Source organism: Hypanus sabinus, chromosome 12, assembly GCF_030144855.1.
Source record: "Hypanus sabinus isolate sHypSab1 chromosome 12, sHypSab1.hap1, whole genome shotgun sequence".
NCBI lineage: Eukaryota > Metazoa > Chordata > Chondrichthyes > Myliobatiformes > Dasyatidae > Hypanus > Hypanus sabinus.
The window spans coordinates 75,771,077-75,796,615 of record NC_082717.1 but is presented as its reverse complement, the minus strand read 5'-3'; the positions used below and the strand labels follow the sequence as shown (position 1 = coordinate 75,796,615).

The 25,539-nt window shown below is 41.1% G+C and overlaps 1 protein-coding gene and 1 long non-coding RNA gene across 11 annotated transcripts in view; one reads left to right on the top strand and one right to left on the bottom strand.

Moving 5' to 3' along the window:
• Positions 1-25,539, top strand: part of LOC132403025 (1-phosphatidylinositol 4,5-bisphosphate phosphodiesterase beta-1) — a 1,013,243-nt gene that overhangs the window by 577,721 nt on the left and 409,983 nt on the right. The gene's annotated exons all lie outside the window — the stretch shown is intronic.
• On the bottom strand, positions 6,325-11,284 carry LOC132403028 (uncharacterized). The gene is made up of 3 exons (XR_009515164.1): positions 11,252-11,284; positions 9,908-10,022; positions 6,325-7,956 (listed from the first exon to the last, which is right to left on the bottom strand). It is a non-coding gene; the product is annotated as an uncharacterized LOC132403028 (long non-coding RNA).

Here is a 25,539-nt window from a genome sequence, read left to right as displayed (position 1 = left end):
AAAGGCAGATAAATCCCCAGGGCCAGATGGCCTGCATCCCAGAGTGCTTAAGGAAGTAGCCCAAGAAATAGTGGGTGCATTAGTGATAATTTTTCAAAACTCCTTAGATTCTGGATTAGTTCCTGAGGATAGGAGGGTGGCTAATGTAACCCTACTTTTTAAAAAAGGAGGGAGAGAGAAACCGGGGAATTATAGACAGGTTAGTCTGACATCGGTGGTGGGGAAAATGCTAGAGTCGGTTATCAAAGATGTGATAACCACATTTGGAAAGCGGTGAAATCATCGGACAAAGTCAGCATGGATTTGTGAAAGGAAAATCATGTCTGACGACTCTTATAGAATTTTTTGAAGATGTAACTAGTAGAGTGGATGGGGAAGCCAGTGGATGTGGTATATTTAAATTTTCAAAAGGCTTTTGACAAGGTCCCACACAGGAGATTAGTGTGCAAACTTAAAGCACACGGTATTGGGGGTATGGTATTGATGTGGATAGAGAATTGTTTGGCAGACAGGAAGCAAAGAGTGGGAGTAAACGGGACCTTTTCAGAATGGCAGGCAGTGACTAGTGGGGTACCGCAAGGCTCAGTGCTGGGAGCCCAGTTGTTTACAACATATATTAATGATTTAGACGAGGGAATTAAATGCAGCATCTCCAAGTTTGCGGATGACACCAAGCTAGGCGGCGGTGTTAGCTGTAGGGAGGATGCTAAGAGGATGCAGGGTGACTTAGATAGGTTAGGTGAGTGGGCAAATTCATGGCAGATACAATTTAATGTGGATAAATGTGAGGTTCTCCACTTTGGTTGCAAGAACAGGAAAACAGATTATTATCTGAACGGTGGCCGATTAGGAAAAGGGGAGATGCAACGAGACCTGGGTGTCATTGTACACCAGTCATTGAAGGTGGGCATGCAGGTACAGCAGGCGGTGAAAAAGGCAAATGGTATATTGGCATTCATAGCAAAATAATTTGAGTACAGGAGTAGGGAGGTTCTACTGCAGTTGTACAAGGCCTTGGTGAGACCACACCTGGAGTATTGTGTGCAGTTTTGGTCCCCTAATCTGAGGAAAGACATTCTTGCCATAGAGGGAGTACAGAGAAGGTTCACCAGATTGATTCCTGGGATGGCAGGACTTTCATATGAAGAAAGACTGGATCGACTAGGCTTATACTCACTGGAATTTAGAAGATTGAGGGGGGATCTTATTGAAATGTATAAAATTCTAAAGGGAATGGACAGGCTAGATGCAAGAAGATTGTTTCCAATGTTGGGCAAGTCCAGAACGAGGAGTCACAGTTTAAGGGTAAAGGGGAAGCCTTTTAGGACTGAGATGAGGAAAAACTTCTTCACACAGAGAGTGGTGAATCTGTGGAATTCTCTGCCACAGGAAACAGTTGAGGCCGGTTCATTGGCTATATTTAAGAGGAAGTTAGATATGGCCCTTGTGGCTAAAGGGATCAGGGGGTATGGAGAGAAAGCAGGTACAGGGTTCTGAGTTGGATGATCAGCCATGATCATACTGAATGGCGGTGCAGGCTCGAAGGGCCGAATGGCCTACTCCTGCACCTATTTTCTATGTTTCCATGTTTCTAACAAAATTCATTAAGGATTTAAAGACTGCTCGACAGAGGTACTCTCAGATCTAATAATTACTTGTCACAGGAAGGAACTAATGAAAAGAAGCCAGTCTGGATTTGCTGAAGAGCAAATCATTTTTTAGACGATTAGAAGGTTGACACAGTGAATGTAGCAGGTGTCTTGTATGTGGATTTTCAAAATTCCACACTTAAGACGTTTAGCAATATCCAGCTCTACGGAATAAAGTTAGTCAGCAGCCACATAGATAAAAATTGGTTTAAGAACAGAAACTGACAAGCATGACAAATAATTGTTTAACAGAACTGAGATCTGTAAATTTTTTGATCCCAAGATCCACTATAAGGATTTTTCTGATATGTATTAAAGACTTGAAAATGAAAGTTCAAGATAAAATTTCAATCTTTGCAAATAACGCCACACTGGAAGTAAACAGTAAGAAGTAAAACAAACTTGTAGTGAATAAAGTTTGGCTAGCAGAACGGGCAGAAAGAGAGATGAAATTTAATGGAGAGAAGTATCAAGCAATGCATTTTGGCAAAAAGAACAAGGTCAAAGTCAAGTCCAAGTCAAAGTACAGTTTATTGTTATACATACAACTACGTGCATCACATGTGCAACGAAAAACTTGCTTGTTGCAGCATAAGAGATGCATAGCATTTTTAAACAGTGTCTACAAGAACAACATAAATACAAGCCATTGATATCAACACATAGAGTGACATAGTAAGTAGATGGTTATGATGGAAGGCTTTGTAAGTTATACAATCAATGGTTATTTCTGGCAGAAACAATTCTTCATTATTGACCAGGAATTTTTCAAATTGGTCTTTCTGGGTTTTGATTACTTTAATCACAATTGGTTGTAAAATTAGATCAGATAGGGAAATAATTTGCTAAAATGTTGGTCATTTAAAGAATGTGGTGGTGCATAAATCTTCAGAAGTTGAAGTTACTAAGGGAACAGTTGGCAAAGCACCTGGGATCCCGACCTTGTACTTTTGTTGAATGTTTTTAGAACCCCGGTAATGCCATAACTGCATTCAGTCCTGGTCATCAGGCTTAGGAAACATTCAACGGCGAGGGGCATTGACCAGGACACTTCTAGGAATGAGAGGCTGCAGCTACAAGGTGAAACAGGATGCAGAGCATCTGCCTGCAACAAAGAAGGTTCAGAGGAGATTTAATTTTGATACATCATGACAGGTTTAGCTGGATAATTAGAGATCAGCTGTTCCCATCAGCAGATGATGCTAGAAGGATCAGGCAGAAAAACTTAAAGTGATAAAAGGAAGAAGTAGGGAGATATAAGGATTTTATTTAGAGACCAAGTGGTTCTGTTCTTGAACTCACTGCTCATAAGGTTGGTGGAAGCAGGGGCAGTCAATGTTTTCAAAATGGAATTGGTTGGGGATCTGTGAGGGAATAATATGGAAGTCTATAAAGGAATGGGATGATATATATTGCTCTGGGAGAAGCCAGCATAATCTCAACAGAATGAACAGCTTCCTTATGTGAGTTATGATATGATTTTAAAGGGTTAATTACCCAAATAAAGTGAGCCAGCGAGTCATTATGACTGATATGATGATGCATTAGTATTCTACACTGTAACACCAGAGACTTATTATGCGATTCCAATAAATTTCACGCCAGCTTTATAACCCATTTGTGACTCAAACTGCTTTTGAGACTGTCGCAGTCCGGTGACTCTAGTGTATTTAGATCTGCTTAGTAGATTTTCATTATGGCACCAGCCGGTTCAGAGGAGGTGAAAAGCAGCTCAATTGGCCAAATGGGAATAGTTAAGGTACCCTCCAGCTCATCAGAGTTCTCATTAAAGTAAATTTCAAAGGAGAGGTGAATAAAAACAATGATTGTAAAATGGCATTTAAATCCATTTATGTGTCGGACGTGGAATAATCTAATCTGGACGTGCTGTCAGAGTTTTTTGTTCCACTTCTGAATCTGCAGTTTATAATTCCAGTCATTGCTATTGTACTCACATCCGTGGAAAGGCAAGAATTGAAGGGCTTGGGTTTCTTGGCAGAGTGCTAACGCTCAAATTTGAGGAAAGTTAGGAATATGGAAAAGCCATATTCCGTAGTTTTGTCGGTTCCCATCTTTGATTCTCACAAACATGAAGAAATCTGCAGGCACTGGAAATCCAAAGCAACACACACATAATACTTGAGGAATTCAGCAGGCCAGGTAGCTTCTGTGGAAAAGAGTAGACAGTTGATGTTTCAGGACTGTGATTCTCATAGTTTCCTTTCGATTTCCACCTTAGGACCTTCAATCTCTTGGTAAATCTGGAATTTTGGCACTGCCTGATGTAAATTTAATTTTAGAGTTGATTGGCTGAATGAGAACACGTTCCTTCAATCTCTATGCATGTTTGTTAAGGGTAGTATAAATTGCAGTGCAGTCTGCCTGTGTCAATTTTGCTCACCCTTACCTGTAACCACAGGATATTTTTGTTGGTCTGAACACTGCCTTCACTTGTAGATTCAGACAAAGGCATGCAAATTGTAGAAAGTTTGGAGAGTTAACTGTGTCACGTCACCATGGTGAAGAATGCTGCTTAAAATATCAAAAGGTAAGAGAGAACTAACCAATTGCATAAGTGAACATGCAAGTATCTACCTGGTTTAGAAGGTTGAAGATGTCTGTCTTACTCCAAAGTTGAGGCTAACACTGATGCAGTCCTGGGATGGTGCTATGGTGACACAAGAAACTGCAGTTGCTGGAATCTGGAGCAATAACCAGTTTGCTGGAGGAAGTCACCAGGTAGAGCAGCATCTTTGCCCGAAATGTCAACAATTCCTTTCATCCCACAGTTGCTGCTTGACTGCTGAGTTCACCGAGCAATTTGTTTTGTTGCTGGGGTGGTGCTGCCCTGTTAAAGGTGACGACTTTTGGATGACATTGTTTACATGTGATTTCACCTGCTCCTTCAAGAGGACGTGAAAGATCCTGTAGTATTAGTTCAAGAAGGGGAAGATTGTTTTTCCTCAACCAAATTAATTGAAGATGATTGAATGGTGGAGCAGACTCAGTCCATTGATTCTGCTCCATCTTTCAATCATGGTTGGTTTATTACCCCTCTCAACTCCATTCTTCTGCCTTTACTCTGTAACCTTTGACATTCTTACTAATCAAGAACCTATCAACTTCCACTTTAAATATACCCATTAACTTGGCCTTCACAGCTATCCGTAGCAATGAATTCACCACCCTCTGTCTTGAAGAAATTCCTTCTCATTTCTGTTATAAAGGACACCCTTGTATTCTGAGGCTCTGCCCCTGATCCTAGATTCTCCCGCTATTGAAACATCCTCTCCATGTCCACGCTCTCTAAGCCCTAGACAAGTATAACCTAATTCTGATAAAGAATTCCAGACCTGAAACATGAACTAACTTTCTCTCCACAGTTGTTTCCTGGCTAGCTGAGTATTTCTAGCATTTTCTGTTTTCATATCAGTTTACAAGTAGCTGAGGCAGTTCTGCTTTTTTGATCATTTTGTAATTCTTCGTTCAATTGACTAAGGTAAGGGTAATTTTATGCGGGGCAAAGGAGAATTAAATTCCGACAGGGGTGTAGCAATTGATGGGTGGAGGAATTGTGAATCCACGACCTTCTGTGAAGTTGTACACTAAATGTCTCTGTACTTTGAAAATTGTGTAAGGCAAAAATCTTCAAAGTATGATCGCAAGAATTCATAAGTAGAATTGAATTGAGGCAATAGTGCGGATAGGAGATGTTTTCAAGTATTGTACATCTCCAAAAGCCAGTGGGACATTTTGCCATTGTCAAAGTTAAGTTGATTGTCGTATATCCAAGTACATTTATGCACAAGTGCAATAAAAAACATACTTGTGGCAACATCACAGGCACATGACATCAGATAAGCAGCATTCACACGAAAAACATAAATTATACATAATTTTTCCAAGCAAATACAGACCAAAAAAGTCAATTTTTGTGCAAAATAGTCACCGGTTTTCTAAGCTATAGTGATTAGAGTTTCACCAGTTTGTTCAAGAACCAAACGGATAAAGGGAAGTAGCTGTTCTTGAACTCAGTGGTGTATGATGTAATCATACAGCCTTTGGGATCATACATCCTTGGGGTGTGATCATCCCAACACCCATGCAAGAAGCAATCCATCCAGACAATTGCAGACTGTCTCACTGATAAACTCCAAAGGAGGGACAAACCTTTTAAATTGTGCTGCAACCGACCTCCAAGTCAAAATTAGTCATATCTTTGGTGCAAGTTAAATGCATGGTGCAATCTACCCCCACTGCTAGATGCACATCGAGGTCCTAACTGCACCAAACGATTGTTTTTGATCCAAAAGCAGATTGAATGTTGATTAAAAATGTTGCGGAGTATAATCATATTTCTGGCTCCAGAGAGTCACTGGAGTGTTGTCATTTTTTAATGAAGCTTTCTTTCTAGAGTATTACTATCTTTCAGTGTTTTCAGCACTAGAGCTAAATGGCACAGTGTGGAGTTTCAGAGTAATTCAGTGATTTAAGCTTGTGCAAATGCCTTTGGAGTAGTGTCGTGGTTACTTGAAATGACCAGGAGATGCAGACAATTCTTCGAGAAGTTTAAACCTTTATTTACAAACGAAAGCTGAGGCAATCAATGAACTTGTCACCGAAAGCCCACCGAGCTCCAGTGTACAGCATTCTTTATAGTAATTTCTTATCTCAGTTACATTTCGGTTTCATCAGCATACCCAATCAATTTATAATTGCATATCATCTATATATTAACTAATCAATCGCTCTTGCCCAGCTCTTGGTGCGTCACCATTATTTTTCACCCATTCGCATTGGGACCTTATTCGTGGCCAAGATTATGTTTTCCAGACAACCTCCCTCACATTACATTCCTGCTCGCACCATCCTGTCCACCACCGTTATCTCGTACTAAACAAAGGCTGAGTGTAATACATGGGGTAATAGTGCTGCTAAACAAACAGGTGTTCTGTAAGTGCCATAATATGCTGCTAAGAGAGTATAAAGTATCTAGTGAAAACAACAAATAACAAAATGTGTCTAGTAAAATAATACATACTAATATTCAGTACCTGGAAGTGATTACATAGTATAGTAAATAGCTAATACATAGTGATTATATTTCAGGTATATATAGTGGTTATGTCAGATGTATTTCTCAATAGTAGCAGCCAATCCTTGTAGGATATACATAACAGCTTAATTCACAACAAGATTTTGGCCATGCACCTAGCTCAACAAATTACAGAGTATATTTATTTTTGAAAGTGTTTGGCTTCTGCTGTGTGACTTTTCCACAGACAATCAATCAAATAAATTGAGCTATATTTGTATTGAGTTAAATTAGAGGTATAATCCCAAACGCATTTGACTTTCAACTCCCTGGTTTTCTGCTGAAGTGTTCTCAGCTGCCCCAGTATAACATCCCTAACACAGCCCTTCACTTTCTTCACTGAAGCATAACAGATGCCATTGGGTATTCAGCTAAAGTATCAAACAATAAATAATGAAATCTATCATTTTTGCTGGAGCTAAATGTCTCTGTTCTGTTGTATGAGTTTTGGTTTATGCTGTTGCATAGAGTTTTGACTGATGTATGCGGAAGTTATTCGGTCCATTGACTCTGTAACCATTCTATTAATCTGTCCTTTCCACTTGTACTATATATTACCTATGAATTAAAAACTGATCGCTTCTGGTTCTATGTCAGTCGTACCTTTTGTCGTTGGAATCAATTCCTACTTAATTACTCTGTCAAAACTATTAGAGATCTCCTCTTGATTTTATTCAGTCTCTGGAAGACAGCACACTATGTTCATCCCAACATCCCTCGTACCATTCTAATATATTTCGTCTGCGCCTCTTCAGAGGCTCTGACATCATTTCTAATGTGTGAAGTTCACAACTGTTCTCATAAGCAATGCTGTTTTCTCTGTAGCCGATCAGTTGAGGGTGTTTGACTTTGGTGTAACTTTCAATCCATTTCAACATATTTTGCTTTCCAAATCTAACCTGTGACAGGTCCCTTGCTGTCCCAATTTCCTGTCCTGCTTTAATCCGTTCTTTTTGATACAAATTCGTTACTGTCAGCTGGTTGATTTCAAAACTGTGCTTCCATTGCATTGCCATGACTAGATAAGGAAACAAAACTGCTCAGACTTTTCTGTACTATAAAAATAATCTTTGCAGTTTTGGGGCTTCACAGTCATTTCTGGAATATATCTTCAGCAAAGAACAAGGGACTGCTGTATAGCTTTGGTCCCCATTTTAAGTTTGGGTAACAAACAATTTCCGACTTCTGGAGGAAACTGTAATACAATTTTGCCTGTAATTTGGAAAATACACAAAAATCACTCAGTATGGTAACTGTACCTCCACAATATTGTAATAAATGATGTCAAAAGCATGTTAGACTATTTAAAAGAAACAATTAGTGCAAGTGGAAATGAGAGAAAAGAGGAAGCTAGTTCTTCCATTTGTAGGAATCAACGTAAATTTTGAATTTAGTGATATTTTGGAATCTCATTCACATTCAGGGATATCCATAAATCTGGCATCCATAACCTGGAAACAGCATGTACTTGCATTGGAGACAGTTCAGTCAAATTTCATTAAAGTGATTCCTGGGATGGACTGATCTATTTCCTCACAACATTGAAGAAAGATATTCATCCCATTATGTCAATGTGGGTCCACAGATCCACCCAATTCCTTATAAGGAAAGATAGAACAGATTGGGTGTGCACCTGCTGGAGTTTAGAATGATGATAGGTGATAATACTGAGACATAGGATTCTGAGGACATTTATAGAGTAGTTGCTGAGACAATGTTTCCCGTGGAGGGGAATTTGGAACTAGGAGGCTATTGAAGATTGTGAAGAGGAGGAACTTCCTTTTCTTGGTTGCTGTACAGTAATCCTTTGATCTTTGAGGCTGAGATAAACTGATTTATAGATACTAAAGAATTCCAGAACTACTGAAGCCAATGATCAGTGCAGCCATGATCTTACTGAATGGCAACACAGACTGGAGGGAAGCACTTGGCCTTATCATCCTAGTCATATTTTAAGTTGTGTTGAGAAAGTGGTGGCAGTGATCTATACAGCCTTATTTGATCTATCTAGAGGATATTTCTGAGTATTGATTAAGGACTGAAACCATGCCCTGCGTTACTTAAGGGTTCTGTTCTGGCATTTTCACGGTATCCTGAAGAATTCAACAAATTGGACTCCCAAAAATGCAGCTACAACCATGGTGGTCAATGCTGGAGCTGACTTGGGGCCAGAGTGAAGTGTTGGGGCCTGAGTCCAAGAGCAAAAATTGAACAGATGTTTGGTTGAAAGGTGTCAAGGCCAGGGGCAAAGGGCAAACTGGTGTTCAGCTCACTACACTGTGATTCTTACTCGCCTGAGTGCTGAACCTGCACCCATCAGCACTGAACGAGCTCCATGTCTATGGTTTGCAGCCAATCGGCTCCTGGACTGCCTTACTTGCCCCAGCACTGAGCTGGCTCTGCGACTGCGGCCTGAAGCCAGTAGGCTTCTGGACTGGCTGTAACACTCAACGAGCTCTGGGGTTGTGGCCTCTGCAGTTCATGTTCTGTGTGTTATTTGCTTTTTATTGTTTGCACAATGTGTTTTTTTCACACATTAGGTGTTTGATAGTATTTATTGTGTGGGATTTTTTAAAATGGGTTCTAATGGGTTTTTTTGTTTTGTGGCTGCCTGTAAGAAGATAAATCTCAAGGTCGTATATAGTATATGTACTTCGATAACAAATGTATTTCGTTCTTCAGAGGATTCTGTAAATCGATTTCTCTGTAAGTCAGGAATGATGTTTTCTATAGCAACCTGTGTGGTATCACTCTGTACACGTCAAGTTGTATTTCTTTCATTACGTTGAAGATTCACTCTAACACTGCCCATAATTAAAATGATAGACTATACTCTATCCTGTTATTAATGATTACCATTAAATATTTTATTTGTATTACTAGCTTGAAAAATTTTTAAGAATGTATGAGGAAATTTGTATGGTAAGTCAGGTGATTCATAACGTGTACTTGATAGATTGGGTAATGTCAAGGCCTCTGAAAAGTGAGTCATCTTTTCAGACAATAATTCTACTTCAAGGCCATGGATATTGTTTGCAGGAATTAAATTTTGACCTTTTAAAAACAAAAACTGGATTTGGATTCTCAAAATTCCATGGCATGATTTGAATTTTGACTTACTGGATTAATGGTCTAGTTACATAATCACAATAATACCACAAACCTTGAATATTTTTACTTTACATATTGGAGGTTACTGCAGGAATTTGATGAAGTTTGGTAACACCAGCTTTCTGTTCAGGGTCTGTCTTCTCCCAGATAATGCAAAGGTCAGATATCTGTGGAAAAATGCTACTTACTCTTGGATAACTTGTATGTTAAGAGCATACTGCTCAAAAAATAAAATACATTTAATCTGGTTTGTCATTATTCTAGGATTTTTGACATGTCTGAGCAGTGGAGATTATTCATAATGCAACCTTTACTGTAGAAGGAGCATGAAGTAAGCGGCTTATAAAGTTGATATGTTTTACTTAATGAGGATATGATCTGTCTGGTCACATTACAAGATAAGGCCTGGCTGTTACTAGGTTAGTCTTTAAATAGACTGTATGAATTCAGATAATTTAAATGTCTGTTTTAGAAATCTCAAGCTTGTTTTTAAAAAAATCCTTCCAAGTCAGGAAGCAGCAGAGTGTTTAGATGTTGCAGGCAGCATAAATCAGGATATCGCTGTTATTAGATCCAAATCACAGTCACATCACTCCAAGTAATGATGCGAAAGCAAAAGGAACTAGGCAGTGAATCTGGATTTAACTGAAGTTATTGCAAATAAAGTCCAGGCTCCATGCAATTTATTGTAAATCAGAGGTATGTTGCTAGGCTACCATAGAACATAAAAAATTATTGCCAAATTTGAGAAAATAATGCTTTTCATTTAGTGACAAGTCAGATAGCTGAGTTGGTGGTGAAGTTAAATAGTGATTCAGAATATAATTCTGTAACAGTGTTTGGTTAGTTACACAGTATGCCCATGCCCGTTCAATTAAAAATAAACTTATAACTTTTTCACAGTAGTCCCTCAGTAAATTAAAATTCCTCTAACTTCTACCTTGTACCTTGACGTATTCACTTGCACTCGTACTCTCTGACCAGTACCGTCTCCTCTCTCATCTCTCCTGCACTCACTGACCTGAACTGACTGTTTACTGCTGTACTCTCTGACCAGTACCGTTTCCTCTCTCGTCCCTCCTGCACTCACTGACCTGAACTGACTGTTTACTGCTGTACTCTCTGACCAGTACCGTCTCCTCTCTCGTCCCTCCTGCACTCACTGACCTGAACTGACTGTTTACTGCTGTACTCTCTGACCAGTACCGACTCCTCTCTCATCCCTCCTGCACTCACTGACCTGAACTGACTGTTTACTGCTGTACTCTCTGACCAGTACCGACTCCTCTCTCATCCCTCCTGCACTCACTGACCTGAACTGACTGTTTACTGCTGTACTCTCTGACCAGTACCGTCTCCTCTCTCGTTCCCCCCACACCTCCCCATACTCACTGACCTGTAATGCCAGTTCACTCCTGTAGTCTCATCCCTCCTGAACTCATGGGCCTGTAATGGCAGCTCACTGCTGTACTCACTGATCTGGACTGATTGCTCACTGCTATACTGACAGCTTCTTCCTCTCCACTGGTCTATGAACACTACCTCTTCCACAAAATTATTTATTTACTTATTGGAAATTATTGTATTTTTTTATGTCTTGCACTGTACTGCTGCCACAAAACCCCAAATTTCATGACTTATATAAAGGAGAATAAGCCTGATTATGATTCTAATTCTGACTTGAATTTGTACCTGCTTTGCAATTGCAATGTCAATATCTACCTAACAATATCTAGATGCCTTTTGCCTGCAGAAAGCTGGTAAATCCAGTACAGCTACTTACCTCCTGTCGATGTTCAATCATCAGTAAAATGTTGAGAGATGTCACTAACGGTGCCAGCAAGCGACACTCGCTCACCAAAACCTGTTTGCCCATATCCAGTCTTTTACAACTTCTCTCTGGATTTCTACCATGCAGCCACACTTGAAGGGGAACTTACAGTTGCCAGATGATTTACCAGAACACAGGGCTTTAGGATGTGGGAGGAAGCCAGAGCAGCTTTGAGAAGCCCATGGAGTCACAGGGAGAAACTGTAAACTCCTCACAGACTTTGTGTCAGGTCAAGATTGAACCCAAGTCTATGGATCTGTAAGACAGCAGCTCTACTAGTTGCAATTCTCTGCTGTGTTTAATGCCTTGTAATCACCAAGAGGAATACTTCCCCATTCCCACTGAAAAGTCCAAGCCTTAAACTGTATTTCCTTTTGAAGTGGAAATTTAGAATTCTTTCTTCTGCACTCTGATCCCCCTGCTTCACAGATTACAGATCAATACATAATCTGTTCATCAGACAATTTATTATAAGTTAAGTGTAAAGTCACAGATTTAAATGCAAAGAACATAAAACTCTATAAAAATTGACAACTCAATTAATTAAAGTTCCTTTGAGCCAAGGAATGAGAAAGCAGTTCCTGAACTTATTCATTAGAAGTCACATTTTACCCTACCATAATCTCATTGGTAGTACATTACAGTAATTTCTTCTGCTCCCAATTAATTTCCATCAAAGAGCATAGTTATCACAATTTCAAATTAGTGTGTTAATGCTTTTCACGTGTCTTTTTAAAGTACTCATTGAGGAGCTCACCCCCTTCCTCTGGCTCCACGTGGAAATTTCTCTCCCGTGCCTTCGCTTTCCACTCAAAGGAGAGAACTTATCCGTGGAGCCCAACGTAGTGGATGAAAGCTTTAATGAGTACATTGCATTGGTATTCACCAAAGGGAAGGACTTGGATGATAATGGGATCAGGGATGGGTATATTAATATACCAGGGTATGCCAATATTAAGAATGAGGAAGTGTCTAACACCTTGAAAAACATGGGCTAATATTTGCCAGGGCCTGATTTATCCCAGAATAGTGAAGGAAGCAAGGAAGAAAATTGCCGGGTCTTTACTAGAGATCTCTGTATCCATTTCAACCAAAAGTAAGGTTCCAGAGCTGGCGGATAACCAAATTACCTTTGTTTAAGAAAGACAACAGGATCAAACCAGAAAATTATAGGCCAGTGAGCCTTCATTTGTAGCAGAGAAATTACTGGAGAAAATTTATAGGGGAAAGATTTCTTTACATTTGGAAAACCATGGAGTTCTTTGAGATAGTGTGGCATTATATGGGGGAGGTTGTGTCTCACAAATTTGATTGTGCTTTTTGAGGATGTGATGAAGATGGTTGATGAGGGTAGAGCAGTAAATATTGTCAATGCAAATTTTTCTAAAGCCTTTGGCGAGGTCTGATATGGTAGATTAATTTGCATGGGACCCACATGAGTTGGTAAATTAGATACAAAATTGACTTGGTCATAGAAGACAGAGAATAGTGGTAGATATGGTGGGCTGCAGGACCTGTTCCTGTTCTTTATTTTACATAGTTTTCCTGCATTTACAGCACATTGCGAAGGATGCTGGAACATTCACCTCATATTTCTCTCCGCTTATTTCTTTCCTTATACTTCTCCCATCCTACTCTTCTTCCCTTGTTTCCTACCCTCTCATACCCCTTCCTCTTCCTTTCCATTTGCTTCCTCTGTCCTAACTTCCCCTTTCCCTTATTTTCCCCCTCCCTGTCCCAGTGTGCTCCTCTTCACTTGCATCTTCTCTACACTCTCATTCTCTCACCCTCATTTCCCTCTATCCTCTCACATTTTCCTACTCTTGGTTTGAGTTCCATTCCTTCCTCAAGCCTCCTACTTCCCCATACCACTCTTGCCCACTCTCACCCTTTTGTTTCTCTTGCACATTCCCCCCCCCCCCCCAACACTTCTCCTTTCTCAAAGGGAAAATATTTTCTTTTTGGATCATTCAAACAAGTTGGTAATCCATTGTTATTTTACAGTGCAATTAAAATAGTATTTAATTATAGTTAACTTTCAAAAATTATTTATAAGCTCTGGTAATTTGCATTCTGGATTCATGAGAATGTGGGGAGAATCATAATGGCATTAGGATAGAGCAAATGGCTGGTTGATATTTGATAAATGGCTGCATGATAATGGCGGGACTGAAGGGCTTGTTTCCATGGTGTCGGCTCTATGACTATAACTTGCTAACCTGGGTGTGCGTAAAGATCCTCTCTGTAGTTTGAGTGCAGATTACTAATTAAAATAGTCTAAAGATTGCTTTGGAATAATGTGGACTGAATTAAACTCGACTACATTACTCATCTACTGAAAATAGTACAGAGATGAATTCTGTAATCCAAAGCTTTGAATGTTATGTTGTCACCCCTACTATTGCTTTGTACAAACAGGACTTTGTTATTAAATTGATGCAAAGGAAAAGAGAAAATGGAGAAAGCATTTTATTTTTCGCAAATACTGATAATTCTTGTAGAAGTATTTCCTTATTGGATTTGCAGTATGAATTTCCAGCTGGAGTGATCTCTTCATTTCTCTGCTTCATGCTTATAAAAAAATCCTTTCTTCTGTGTTTCCAATTTTCCTATCAGCCCATTTACCCACTTAACTCCTTCCAACCTTATTCGCTGTCACATTAGCTCCCCCACGTTCCGCTTCTCCTGCCATCCAGTTACACTAAGGGTGCAGTATTCCGTTTACCCACCTGTTGTCTTCGGGGTGTGAGAGGAAACCAGAGAAACCTATGCACACTCCACAGAGACAGAACCCGTACCTGTGGAGCAATATGCCAACAGTGGTACCCTCTGCGCTATCCAATGATGCAAGCACTGTAATAGTGTTTGAGTTTAGCATTAACCAGAAGTGTATAACTCCTGCAGCACTCCCAACCCATTCCCTTTGATTTCAGGTCTCCAGGAAGGTAAAGGCTTGCAGGCAATAGGATGAATAACCACGACATATATTCCTGAGCCATCTTTTACTTTAGTAGTAATATTTCCTTCAGATACTTTTGTTTTGGGACAAAGAAGTTAGCTTGTCTTGGCTAGATGTTTGGAGGCAGGTTGGTGAGAAGAAATCAGGAAATAATAACTCCAAGTTTACTGGTGAAATTCTGCAGACTAGGCAACTCTTCCCACAGCTTACAGCTCACTGCCTCACAGATGGAGCATGAGCCAGACAGGCATGGTAGTTACCACAAGAACAGAAAATGTAGAAATGGTTAATCAGCCAGGCAGTGTTAGCGGAGAGGAATACTGTTAGTATTTCAAGTCATGGACTCGCTGTCAGAAATGAAGTTAGGCAGGTTTCACTTGGCTACTTTAAAAGGGACAAGCTGAGTTGAAATGGGATGGTCTGTGTTAGGGTGGAGAGCAGGAGTCAGGACAAGAGAGGGTGGTAAGAGGAGAAGAAAATAAAAAAATATGAAGTTTTCTTGGTTTGAAAGATAATCAATTCTTTTACCCAAAGTGACATGGTTCTTATAATGAAACTGATAGTTTTTGTCACGACAATATGTTGGTGCTCTGCCACACAGGGTACTCATTCTTTGGAACTTGGTGTTCTGTGTTACTGGAGGAAGTTGTTAGCAACAGTCACGATGTGATTGCTTTGCAAAGTGGAGACCAAAACAAGAGCTCCTCTGTTTTCATTTGATTGGCCTCTGCGTAGTCTTATGCCGTTCACTTAAGCAAGTGCAAATGTTACTAGCTGCGGCCTTAACTATTTTAACAAAATATTTAATTAGTAGCTTTGCGTGAAAGACTTTATTTTTTTAACACATAAGGTATTGCTGATTGCTTATTTAATTGCTGCTATTAAGGTAAAGTTGATACCATACCTCTGCATGTCAAACGATGGGGTTACCAGCTGTGATTGAAGACATTTCTCACAGCAGGCTCATGTCACATCTGATTGCATGATGATTTATTAAATTCAGGAATGATCAAGCGGCTAGAGTTACAGATGTTTTGTGGGGTGGTGGGGTAGGGGAGGTGAAGGTTATAATGAGAAAAGCAATTACTGAGGGAGCTAGATCAAGATTCCAAAGGGGTGTAATGCCCTAGTTCATGTATTTGCTGTTATGCTGTATGTATGTCATCCAGCAGTTCTGTAAGAGCAGTCTGTTCTGCTGTCAGCCTGTTTGGGCTATTGTCGAAGATAAGGGATGATGAGGAATGCGTGACACCCAATTAGGATGGTAGAATTAGGGGGAGGTTATCTTGGTGGGGGTCACAAAGGTTGGCATGGGGGTTTTCTTTTTGGTTTGTTGGGAGCTGAAGAGAGGAGACGCCGGGGAGAACCAGTTGTAGGACACGACCCGGTGGGAGACCTGTTCGTTCGAGATGGATTGTGAGCAACATTCCGAAAACAGTGTATGCCTTCACCTTGACCGAGGGCCCAGCACGTGAGTGACAGAGAAGTTCACGATGAGCACCAACTTGTGCACATTTGACTGTCTAATTAGAATGGGCCCTTTTCTTTTTGTTTTTCTTTTCGAACCCTTTAGTTAAGATTCATAAATATAATTCCTTTAATCGTCTGCAGTGTACACTGTTATTTCGTGGCACTGATTTGTAACAAGGTCTCGCGAGTTTGGTGGGACTGGAGAGTATCTTCCAGAGACTTACGCAGACCAGGAAACCAGGGGGTTTCAGGGTTTATAAAGTGCCACCCTGCAAACTGACTTTTCCAAAAGCTCCCTTCTGGAAAGCATCTAGAACTGTTAAAACACCATCTTACAAGTTTCTCCCCACAGACAGATACACTGATGAACCATTCTTGATAGCTGTCTTACCCCACTTTATCTATAAACCACATCTCTGCACTACATTGTAGAAACTTTTTGAAATGCTGTTGACATTGTAAATGTATGCTAGTATTTATGTAACCACATATTATTCCTATCCATCATTTAACCTCTAATTTTATTTTACATACTTTTTATTCTTTATAATTGCTGAGTGTTGGTACATGTGACACCTGCCTAACAAACCGCAGCAAATTGCTAGTACGTGTAAATATATGTGGTGAATAACGTTGATACTTTATCCTTGGTGATTAACTGAGAATGTGTCACTAGTGCAGAGTTACAGTGCCTATAATAAGTGTTCACCCTCCCTCCCCCCACCCCAAGAAGTTTTCATGTTTACAACTTTGAATCACAATGGATTTAATCTGGCTTTCTTGACACTGGTCAACGGAAAAAAAGACTCTTTTGTGTCAAAGTGAAAACAGATCACTCCGAAGTGATCTGAATTAATTACAAATATAAAACACAAAATAATTCATTGCATAAGATTCACCATCTTCAAGTCAGTATTTAATAGATGCCCCTTTGGCAGCGATTACAGCCATGAGTCTGTGTGGGGAGGTCTCTATCAGCTTTGTACATTCATTGTCTTGCTGGAAAACAAATCTTCTCTCAAAGTCACAGTTCTCTTGCAGACTGCATCAGGTCTTCCCCCAGGATTTCCCCGTGTTTTGCTGCATTCATTTTACCCTCTACCTTCACAAGCCTTGCCGGGCCTGTTGCAGTGAGGTTACCTCTACATCCTGATGCAGCCACCACCATGTTTCATGGTAGGGGTGGTGTGTTTTTGATGATGCACGGCTTACGCCGAACATGGCATTTAGTCTGACAGCCAAAATGCTCAATTTTGGTTTCATTATCGGACCATAGAACCTTCTTCCAGCTGACTTCTGGCAAACTCTAGCCAAAGTTTCATGGGAGTTCTTTTTCCACAGTGGCTTTACCTTTGCCAGTCTCCCATAAAGCTGCGACTGGTGAACCTGGGCAATAGTTGTATGCGAAATCTCTCCCATCTCAGCCACTGAAGCTCGTAACTCCCCCAGAGTTGTCACAGGTCTCTTGGTGGCCTCCCTCACTAGTCCCCTTCTTGCACGTTCGCTCAGTTTTTGATGATGGCCTGCTCTCAGCAGATTTACAGCTGTGCTCTATTCTTTCCATTTCTTGATGATTGATGTAACTGTACTCCAAGGAAATCTCCTTGTTTCCATCTCCTGACTTGTGCTTTTCAATAACCTTTTCACAGAGTTGCTTGGAGTGTTCTTTTGTCTTCGTGGAATAGTTTTTGCCAGGATACTGACTCACCAGCAGTTGGACCTTCCAGACACAGGTGTATTTTTACTACAATCAATTGATACACCCTGGCTGCACGCAGGTCTCCAAAAACAAATCTGCATTTAACTGATTATGTGCCTTCGAAAACCAATTGGCTGCACCAGTGGTGATTCGGTGTGTCACATTAAAGGGGGTGAATACTTATATAATCAATTATTCCGTGTTTTATATTTGCAATTAATTTAGGTCACTTTGTAGAGATTTGTTTTCACTTTGACACAAAAAGAGTTTTTTTCAGTTGATCAGTGTTTTTAAAAAAAAGAGTCAAATTAAATCCTCTGTGATGTGAGCATTCCCTCAGTGTCCTCACAGCTCCTGCTCGCTGGGCATGCTGTGTCACCGAGCAACCTTCCAGAGGCTCACGTGCAAAACTCCAAGTACCTAGAGGGCAAAGCAGGACCAGGTGAGAGAGAGAAGGAGGGAAAAGGGTGGGATAAGGGGAGAGTGAGGAGCAAGGTGTGGCAGTGAAGAGATGAGGGGTTGGGGGAAGGTGGGGAATGAGAGAGATTCACTTGCCTACTTGCAGATTCAAGACAGTATTCCCACCCTACACCTATCTTTCACCCTCTCTCTGCTCCTACACCTGCTTTGGCTCAACCCTCTCTTTTGTTTGTCAGTCTTCATGTGTGTAACTTTGCATGTTTTGATTCTTATTATCTGTTTATGTATTTTTTTACAGGTTTCTGTCAAGTTTCCCTGTGTGTTATGTAATAAACGTAATGAGAGGGTACTCTGAATAGATGAATAGGTTCATGCGGATGATTCTGGGAGTGAAGGGGTTAACATATGAGGAGTGCTTGACAGCTTTGGGCCTGTACTCACTGGGATTTAGAAGAATGTGTGTGGATCTCATTGAAACCTACCGAATGTTGAAAGGACTAGATAGGGTAGATGTTTCCTGTGGTGGGATATGCAGAAATGGAGGCACAGTCTCAATATTGAGGGGTGACCTTTTAGAGCAGAGGTAAGAAGGAATTTTTTTAGCCAGAGAGTAGTGAATCTGTGGAATGCTCTGCCACAGAATGCAGTAGAGGCCAAGTCCATGGATATTTTTAAGGTGGAAGTTTCCTGATTGGTCAGGGCATCAAAGGATATGGCAGGAAGGCAGGTGTGTGCAGTTGAGTGGGATCTGGGATCAGCCAAAATGAGATGGCAGAGCAGACTCAATGGGCTGAATGGCCTAATTCTGCTCCTATGTCTTACAGTCTTATGGACTGACAGCAAAATAAACAGTTGCAAGTTTGTTTCTCTATCTTTCATGTCACCCGGCTTCCCAACATCACAAACATAACAACTGGCGATGAGGTGACAAATCCTCGAGCAGTATTATGGTTTTGTTCCCTTCAGTGTGAGAAGTCTGTGTGCAATGCTAGCGATGTACCGCTGTGCAATGTGGGTGAGCGAAAAGATAGGAAGCGTGGTGAGGGACCATTCCAAGGGTGGAGAGCGAGAACAGGGTGGTTAAATTGATCAAGTAAGAGAGGAAGAGAGAGAGAGCGAGAGATGGATAAGACTAGTTAACTTTTGTAGAACATGATTGTGTTTGAAAATGGTGACAATTTTTGTAAATACGGGTCTATATGATGAAATGACAGCAATCAATTTCATGTACTGAAAGATTTGAATATCTTGCACTGGCAAATCCAATTTCAGATGATCTTCATGTTCCAACTTTTCTGATTGCCATGGGTGTAAAAACATTTAATTTATTACACTGTCTACTGCAGCCTGGTTATCCTGGTATTAAGCCTTTTGAAGACATACTCTAGTTAAAGTCCTAAAGGACCACTATTCCCCTAAGCCTGTGATTATTGCTGAGAGATTTAGATATCATAAAGGAAATCAAGAAGAAGACGGGTCTATTTCACAGTTAGTGGTGGTGCTGAAGCTATTGTCTGAACACTGTGATTTTGGGCAGTCACTGAATGATACGTTACACATGTTGTCTGCATAGAGAGACAATTCAAAAATGTTTGCTTACTGAAGACTGAGTAACATTACAGGAGGCAATTGAGATCAGTACAGCTTTGGAGATGGCAGTTAAGGAAGTACAACTATAAAGTGCATTTTCCCAAGTTCATAAAATTTCTAGTGACTTTAAAAATAAGAGATCTATTGGCAAAAAAATTTATCATTGTGGCAAAACTAGGAATTCAGCATAAGAATGCTGGTATAAAGGTTTAGATTGCTGAAGCTGAGGCAATAAAGGAAATATTGAACATACCTGTAAAAGTGAAAAGGTACTGTCAATCAAAAACATTGTAATATAGTAAAATGACTTCTGGAAAAACAAAACGAAACACATGAACAAGTCGGAGCATACTGAGGAGGGACTGAGTGTCTCTCGCTCTGTGGTTGAAGAAGCTTTGCATGTTTTATCTGTTTCCAGACATAAAAGTGGCTATTGGGCGAGCCTGCGGTTGGATGGGGCCAGAGTGAGGATGCAGGTAGACAAGGGTGCTGCAGTACCACTGGTGCCAAAAGACGGCTTACAAGTCGTAGCACCTCAGTCCAGAAGGAGTAAGACCAACATGTTAGAGTGGAGATTAACGAACAGGGAAAGAAACTTCCACCGTGTATTGTTAAAGGTTGTTATCCAGCATTTATGGGTGGAGCAGCTCAAACTTAACTGGCATGAAGTGCACTTGATTGGCGGAAGCAATGGTCTCCAAGAGGTATTGAAGGAACAAGCAGGTGTATTCAATGGAGAACTGGGCAGTATGAAAGCAATCACTGTTAAGCCCGACACAACACCCAACTGCCTGAAGGCCGGACCTGTTCCATATGCCCTCAAACCAAAGATGGAGGCTGAACTGGTTCAGAGTATTGGAACCAGTGTGTTCCTGTTCTATAAAAGGATAGGAGTTCAAGGTTTTATGGAGATTTCAAGGTAATGACTAACCTAGCTCTTATGGCTGAACAATTCCCTCTTCCCCTCATTGGTGACCTTTCTGCAGGATTGGTCGGAGAACAGACACTCATCACGATAGACTTGTGTCAAACATACTTGCAAATGCATGTGGAGCCAGAGTCACAGGAACTGTTGACCATTGTGACAGACAAAGGAGTATTCAGTTGCCAAAGTCTCCTGTCTGGCATCACCCCAGCTCTCGCACTTTTTCAGCGAGCAGTGAACAAGATCCTGAGCAGGTTGACAGGCGTAATGCAATCTGGATTACTTACTTATTACAAAATGAGCATGAACGTCTACCGAACTTGGATGTTACAAACTGTAAAGGCTCAAGGAATATGGGCCAGGGATCTAGAAGGATTAAATGTGAGTCCTTTTGACCTTCGATTGAATACTTGGGCCATGTGATTGACAGCTCAGGGCTGCACGGGGTACCATCAAAGAAGAAGGCAGTTGAGGACGCTCCATAAACACGGAATGTGAGTCAATTATTACGACTACTAACATACCATGCAAAGTTTGTTTTGAACATAGCTACCATGCTGAAACTACTTCATGAAGTTTTAAATAAATCAACACTCTGGCAGTGGATGAATCGCTGTGGAGAGGCTTTTAAAAAGGCCTAACTAGCTTTGTCACAATCTGAAGTACTCACACACTTCAACCTGTCATACAGTTGGCCTGTGACACATGATGTGGGGGCAGTTTTCTCACACATTATATCGTTGGGTGAAGAGCGTCCACTTGCTTTCGCATCAAGGATATTAAGCGCAGCAGGAAGCCACCATGACCAGATTTAGTGGGAATTACTCGCAATTATCTGTGGAGTTAAGAAATTCCGTCAAATCTTATTTGGTCGATGATTTACGCTACTGACAGATCATCACCCGTCAACATCAATTTTTGGTCCACTGGCAGGCACTCCTTCCCTGGCTGAATTGTAACTGTAAGACTGTAACCTTACCAGGCTCAATGGGAGGACCTCACTGTCCAAGCAGGATGATCACTGTGTTGTCGTTCCTCCACCATTAAGAAAGCAAGTGCTTGATGAGCATAGTGTGCATGAAAGAATTGCACGCAGCTATTTCTAGTGGCTAGGACTGTATATAACCATTGAAGTGAAGGCCAGTGAATGAGAAATATTTCTCAGCTTGCTCCTTTGTGTCCGTGGGAACAGCCTAAAGAACCATGGTAGAGGATTTACATAGATTTTGCAGGACCTGTAGAAAGCCACATGTTCTTGGTCATAATGAATGCACACACAGCAGACAGTGCGAGGTTTCCGTTATGAAGAGCACTACATCTGACAAATGTATTGAGGAGCTACATTCCATCTTTAGTCACTTTGGGCTTCCTCAACAGCTTGTAGTTGACAATGGCCCTCAAGTCCTGTCTGAAGAGTTCAACGTATATATGGAAGCAAATGTTATTCAGCATGTCAAGTCAGCACCATATCATCCAGCCACTTAATGGCCTTGCTGAACAATTCGTATAAGTAACGAAACAAGCCCTCAACCTTTCAGTGGGAGGTGGTCCCCTTAACCAGCATCTTAATATGTTCTTGATGACATACCATAGCACAGCTCACTTCACCACCAAAATGGCTCCTTCCACTGAACTGATGAAGAGACAGCTTTGTACCTAGCTTGACCTGGTTAGACGCCCAAACACAAAACAGAACAGAAAACCCAAGCAGAGTGACGTGCCAAAGTGAAATACTGAAGTTTCACAGCAGCAGAGAGAGTAGTTTCCCGGAGCTACATCTCTGGAACAAGGTGGATACTTGTGGCAATGGTGGTACAAACTGGTAACGTGCCATACACAGTGGCAACTAGGAACCACAACATATGGAGAAGGCATGTTGATCAACTGTTGAGGCTACTGAAAACCAACACGAACTGACCAATCCAAATCCAGTTGTAGAAATGGGGCAGGATTCTGAGACAACGACTATTAAAACCAAATGACACAGCCAATGCTTCCCTATCATCTGTGCTTTCTGAGGTGCCCCCTAATAACAATGCAGTACCAAAGCCAAGATCTATAAACACACCACCAAGAGAAAATGACTTTGTTGTCATCTCCAGGTCGTTGGTACCTTCACAGGGACAGAAAGCCTCCAAACAGATTGAACCTTTAGTTCAATGACTGACCCTCAGCATATGGGGCAGAGTAATCTCAAGGGTTACATCTGGGAATAGCGGCAGTCTACTTTCTTTCTCTAGTTCAGAAAAAAAATGTTTTTTTGTTGTTGGTTGAACTTGATGATTACTCCATTGAATGTTAATAGTTCAGCAGCTGGTCTGGGTGTGGGAAGGGGGAGAAATCTTTAGAATAAGGGGAGAATGTGTTCTGTATTCATGTGTATGGATATGTTTTATCCCTTACGGATGGCTGTTAAGCTTCCCTGTGTGTTATCCACTGAATGGAATGTGAAAGGGCATTCCGGGTAGATGGCTTGCAAGCAAAATTAACAGCTGCACATTTACTCCTCACCTCTCCATCTCTCGTTTGTGTTATTCATAGCTACCCAACTTCCCAGTCCCATAAATACTGTATGACAGTTCCAAATAAATCTCAGGGTAGTATATGATGGCATACATGCACTTTGATAATAAATGTACTTACAAATTTGAACTTGAATTTTGTTCCAATCCTTTTCTCTAACCGTTTCCCACCTACCCCCACTTGCCCTTCCACTCCCTCAATCTCCCTCACACACTCCCCTACTTCTGCTCTGCACGTTTCCCTCTGCTTCTTTAATCTCCTCTCCACTTACTCTATTGACCAGTTCCCCATTTCTCTTTCCTCAACCTCCAGTACCCCTCTTCCTCTTCCTGTCTCACTTCCTCTGCTCCTGCAGTCTACCTCCAATTCCCCTTTCAAATACAATTATCCCTTTTCTCTACCTCAACAGTCCCCACTCCACTCAAACCACATGCCCCTCTCACTCTTTCTGCACACCCCTATTACTCCCTGTTGTGCTCTCCCCTTCTCCTCCCCTCCCACTTCCTCTATGATGTTTCTATTTTTACACTCAATAATCCTTTTACTCGATCACCAACTCTTCTTCTCTCACTCTCCTTCCTACACTCACTCTCCCTCTATAGATACCCATTTGCTTGTTTTCTCTCCCACTAATGCTCCCTACAACATCCTCCTCACATTTCCCATTGACTCCTTCTCTCTCTATTCCTCACACCTCCTTACATAAGTCACACAGTGTCCCTTAACGTTTTCCGAGTTTGTTACTCTATTCAATTCTATTTCCCTTCTCTATGCCTTCCTGCTCTCGATGATGCCACTCCCCACCTCTCTCTAGAACATAGAACACTACAGCCCAAGAGGTCGTGCTGACCTTTTAACCAACAGTACTCTAGGATTAATCTAACCCTTCCCTCCTACATAGCCCTCCATTTTTCTAACACCCATGTGCTTATCTAAAATGTACTTAATGTATCTATCTCTAGCAGCACCCCGGCACAAACCACTCTCTTTATAAACACCTTGCCTCTGACGTTCCCCCCAATACTTTCCCCTAATCACTTTAAAATTATGTCCCATCATATCCGCCCAGGGAACATATCTCTGGCAATCCACTCAAATCTGTGCTTCATAAGATATAGGAGCAGAAATAGGCCATTCACTTATGGGCTGATGCATTTTTTCCAGTCATCCCCACTCCCCTGCTTTCATCCCATACCCTTTGATGCCCTGGCTAATCAAGAACCTATCTATCTCTGTCTTAAATACATGCAATGACTTGGCGTCCACAGCTGCTTAAGGCAACAAATTCCACAGATTTGTCACCCTCTGACTAAAGTAATTCCTCCGGATCTGAGTTCCAAAAGGATATCCTTCAATCCTGCAGTCATGCCCTCTTGTCCTAGAATCCCCTACCATGGGAAATAACTTTGCCATATCTAATCTGTTCAGGCCTTTTAACATTCGGAATGTTTCTATGAGACTCCCCCTCATTCTCCTGTACTCCAGGGAATACAGCCCATAAACTGCAAGACGTTCCTCATATGGTAACCTTTTCATTCCTAGAATCATTCTCGTGAATCTTATCTCAACCCTCTCCTGTGTCAGTACATCCTTACTAAAATAAGGACCCCAAAACTGTACACAATACTCCAAGTGTAGTCTCATGAATGTTTTACAGAGCCTCAACATCACATCCCTGCTCTTATATTCTATACCTCTAGAAATGAGTGCCAACATTGCATTCACCTTCTTCACCGCTGACTCAACCTAGAGGTTAACCTTTAAGGTATCTTGCATAAGGACTCCCAAGTCCCTTTGCATCTCTGCATTTTGAATTCTCTCCCCATCTAAATAATATGCCCATTTATTTCTTCCACCAAAGTGCATGATCATACACTTTCCAACATTGTATTTCATTTGCTACTTCTTTGCCCATTCCCCTAAACTATCCAAGTCTCTCTGCAGGCTCTCTGTTTCCTCAACACTACCTGCTCCTCAACCTATCTTTGTATCATTGGAAAATTTAGCCACAAATCCACCGTAGTCCAAATCATTGACATACATTGTAAAAGCAGCGGTCCCAACACTGACCCCTGTGGAACTCCACTGGTAACTGGCAGCCAGCAAAAATAGGATTCCTTTATTCCTCCTCTCTGTTTTCTGCCGACCAGCCAATGCTCCAACCACACTAATAACTCCCTGTAATTCCATGGGCTCTGATCTTGCCAAGCAACCTCATGTGCGGCACCTTGTAAAAGGCCTTTTGAAAATCCAAGTACACCATGTCT